The sequence below is a fragment of the Electrophorus electricus genome, chromosome 15 (genome assembly GCF_041902795.1).
Source record: "Electrophorus electricus isolate QZ-2024a chromosome 15, ASM4190279v1, whole genome shotgun sequence".
In the NCBI taxonomy this organism is placed as follows: domain Eukaryota; kingdom Metazoa; phylum Chordata; class Actinopteri; order Gymnotiformes; family Gymnotidae; genus Electrophorus; species Electrophorus electricus.
Window position 1 is genome coordinate 7,786,823 of NC_137511.1, and position 3,956 is coordinate 7,790,778.

A 3,956-nucleotide genomic window follows, 5' to 3' on the forward strand; every position below is an offset into this window, starting at 1 on the left:
ACTAATGCTTTGAGTTTTGCAGTACCTTGTAGCCCACCTTGCTTCTCTGTTATTCTGAATTCGTCTTTAGGTCTCTTGTCAGATGCGCGTCATTGTGAAGCAGGTCCCAGGCCTTGCGTCAGCCTCTTGGAGAAACAGTCCTCCAGAGCTGCGGGTGAGGCCCAGTCACAGAGCCGCCTGTCCGCGCTGGAACAGCTTCAGTATAAACTTACTACTCAGGTGCTCCAGCTACAATGATGCGCGCTAGAGCTTAACTCAAATCTTGTAGTTGGCAGAGAGAACACGGCTTCCTTATCAGCTTATTGTGTCAAAGAACATGGTTTCTTAACTGGTTTAGCCATACTTCTGATGCAATGCTGTTATCAGTAAGGCCACTAGAGAGTGCCAGAACAGAGTTTATTGAACCGTCCTATTTGATTATTAGAGTCATTATAAAATCCAGTAAATAAACTTCGAAATACAGTAAATTATGGACACATTGGCCTAGGTTGAGGAGTTTGTTTTATTTTAACCCTTCAACACCCCAACTTCCCCTCCCACCCCTTCCCCCCAGGAGCTACAATATGCACAGAGAGATCAGAGTAAGAAAAAAACTATTATAGTGCGTCCCCATTTCTCTGGGAGTGAGAGTGGGGACAAAGATGGAACTACCAACCCTTGGGACCTGCCAACGAGGGACCAGGTATCCCAATTAAGCGTGCATATTTTCTCACAGTTAAACATGGTTACATAAACCGGACAGTCCACCACACAATTCTTTCATCACGAAGCATCTCCCTCCAAAGCCTGGTTTCTCTGACAGAACATTTTTGTCCCTTTCTTTCCCTTCTCTCTTCTAGTATTCAGGCTTTAAAGAGAATACTCCACCCGTGCTGCCCCAGTGTGAGGCTCCAGGGCACACAGCTAGCTCTCCTCACTCCCTGCTGTCACTAGTGGCCACCGATGGGTCACTGCAGGACGTCTGGCAGATGCTGGAGCGCGGCTGGAGCCCCACGGTACTCACCTCCAGCAATGGCGACAACAGAGGTGCAGTCACAAAAAAAGCATAAATTTACTTTAATTAATGCTCATAAGAATTCCTAAGAATATATATGTAAGTTTTTTGCTGACCAAAGCTTAATTGCTGCATTTTTAAAATGTGTGTGTGTGTATATATGTATGTATGTATATATATATATATATATATATATATATATATATATATATATATATATATATATATATATATAGATAGATAGATAGATAGATAGATAGATAGATAGATAGATAATTAATATTAGCAGAAAATAGAAAAGGGGACTGCATAAAAATTAAACAGAATCTGAAATTTGAGAGTTTGTTATGATTACTCATATGATGGCCAATCTATTATTTCAGATAAACGTAATTCAGTATTCATACAAATAAGCATTAAAAAGACATATTATTAATTGTGTCTAGGCAATTATCCAAAATGTATCACTGATGTTAAAAAAGGATATTATGAGCAATCATTCAAGGCCAAATGGCAGAGTTTGCTCAATCTGTGGCATTGCACTGGATGGACCAGCGAACATTTACCAATCAGAACTCTGTCACCACCTTTCCCACAATAATAATGTCATGCTACTGGATACTGATATGGAATATACCCTGTCATCCAGGAGAGACACATGCAACCTAGGAGCCCGAGACCAAGGTTTAATATGGCTTGAGATTCAGTATCTCTGTGACCTGTAGAGTGAGTGTTCACGTGGTATTCACGTTTGCCTATATTTCAACACACGGTCATATCAGTTTCACGACTCAACACCCTGTTCAGGCATTTGCATCATCTGTGTCGCTTTGTGCTATCTTGGCAAAGAGATGGGTAGTCTGGACACAGAGCGTTGACTGATATCAGTGTGTCTGGTACTGGCTATCCCTGTCCCAGCTCAAATAAATCTGCAACTATGCAACCAGCTTACCAGTTTAGTGCCGACACTGTCTTCTGACAACTAAAAGTTTTCAGGTATTCCTAAGTGATCCATTTCTTACTATGAGCTATTTCTTACTGTGGGTTCTCAATTATTTAATCTGGCCTCATCCTAATTGGAAAGAAATGTTTCTTTAAATGTATCTGCCTTTAAATATGAGGCAATGTGTGGCAACATCAGTAGCAGGTCTCAAAATTCAGAGCTTGAGGACGTTATATATGGGGAACCCAGAGCTCCAGGCAAAGTCCCTAAATGAAGGCTTGGCATGACTCTAACAAGGTTCATAACTGGTTCATAGGCTCTGTGAATCAAGCAATAAAATTTGCAGGGCAAATTTTAGTTTGATAGCATGTAGAGCTCCACAGAACTGCATGTTTATATGACTTTGTCATGTTGCCCCTGGGTTGCTAAAATATCAGTTTTATATGCAGATGAGGTTGCTGCATCAGACAGACTACAAGGCACAAGTGTCCCGTATCGTGCATCACCAGTCAAAGTTCAGGGCTTGAAAGCACTGGTCCAGGAAAGAAAGAAACCCACCAGGATTACATCTGAACCAGGCAAAAAGACAAGGCCTGCTGGCAAAGTGGTCAAGATTCGAAATTACAACATTAAAGACTGATAAAAAAAAAGTTTAAAAAAAGAAAAAATAAGTTGTGCCATTGAACTTACAACTATTTGCTACTCAAGAATTCATGCTTTCCTCTTGATCCTAAAGTACAGTGTGGAAGAAGATTTTACTTATTTACCTGCTTTGAATGCCTTTTGGCATTGCATTCTGTTAAAAGAAACTATTTGGCAAACATTTCATTTATTAATAACCTTTTAGTTTAGAGATGAAAGTCTATGGATACTTATGAATGTGTAGTTTTCTTTTCTATGAAAATGTTACACCTAAGAGCACAAACACTGTTTAGATGATGCCCAATAGGTAAATGTAAATAGTTTGTAAGGCGGGAGCGGGAGGTAAATAGCCATCTATTCATTTGAAATACGGTTAACAGATTCCTTCGTACAGAATTAAAATATATGATCCATGTATGTCAAAGTAAAAAAAACTCAGAATACAATAGAATATTTTATTCTCACTACATATATATTGCTGTTCTGATTTTTTTACGATGTCTATATAAAACAAGGTGTCTTGCGCTTTTGAACTGAAGTTACCTCTAAACGAGCCCAACAGTCTTGCTTGCAAAACTGTTCTGGTCTGGGATTAAACTCCTCCTATCCTCTGTCATCACCTCACCCTATATCCTAGCAACGCCCTTGAATTCATTCTCATTGGCCATTTTTGCACACCTCCATTTACTGATTGGCTTATTTCAGCGTCACTGGCACCTGTCAAATTTGTGGGCAAAATGTCCCATGTGCCACATCAGGGGACACCGGGTACAAAAACTGATCATATCTATATCATCACCTGCTGTGGCCTTATAGTGCGTTGTCTTTCCGATGGCTTAGCGCTCATCTGTTCCCAGTGCGTTATGCCCTGATCTCACAATTTTTATTTTATTAGTCTACATACGTTCTTTACCTATGCTTCTCCAACAGTTTAAATGGTTTTATCATTCTATTATATATACTTTACAACTTAAAACCAAGTTAAAAGCTGTAAAATAATGCAGTGAGGGTGCAATAATAAATATCATACTTCGTAGGCCTGATTTATTTAAGATTCGTAAAAACATACAAAAATAATACACTAAAAAAAGTCTATATTTCGTTACAACTTCAGCTATACTAGTACGTTATCGATGTCTCGTATGTCAGTGCTTATCTGATAGACCGATAAGCAATGAGTTTACAACCGATAGCTTCCAGACAAATGACCCCACTTTGTTCTGAATTTGAACGCTAACCATGGCCTACAGGTAGCAGTTGGACGTGAAGTGATGAACTTTATTAACCCAGATTTTTTTTCATACGGAATTAACAGCATTAGCAAATCACCCCATCGGCTGGCGTCTTGGGAGCCCAGCCTCTTCTCTCATTGGACTA

At 39.5% G+C, this 3,956-nt stretch overlaps 1 long non-coding RNA gene across 1 annotated transcript; it reads left to right on the plus strand.

Annotated features, from left to right (window-relative positions):
* The first annotated feature begins 873 nt into the window (after nt 1–873).
* Nucleotides 874–3,048, plus strand: LOC145651292 (uncharacterized). The gene is made up of 2 exons (XR_014117161.1): nt 874–1,026; nt 2,387–3,048. It is a non-coding gene; the product is annotated as an uncharacterized LOC145651292 (long non-coding RNA).
* The last annotated feature ends 908 nt before the right edge of the window (nt 3,049–3,956 follow it).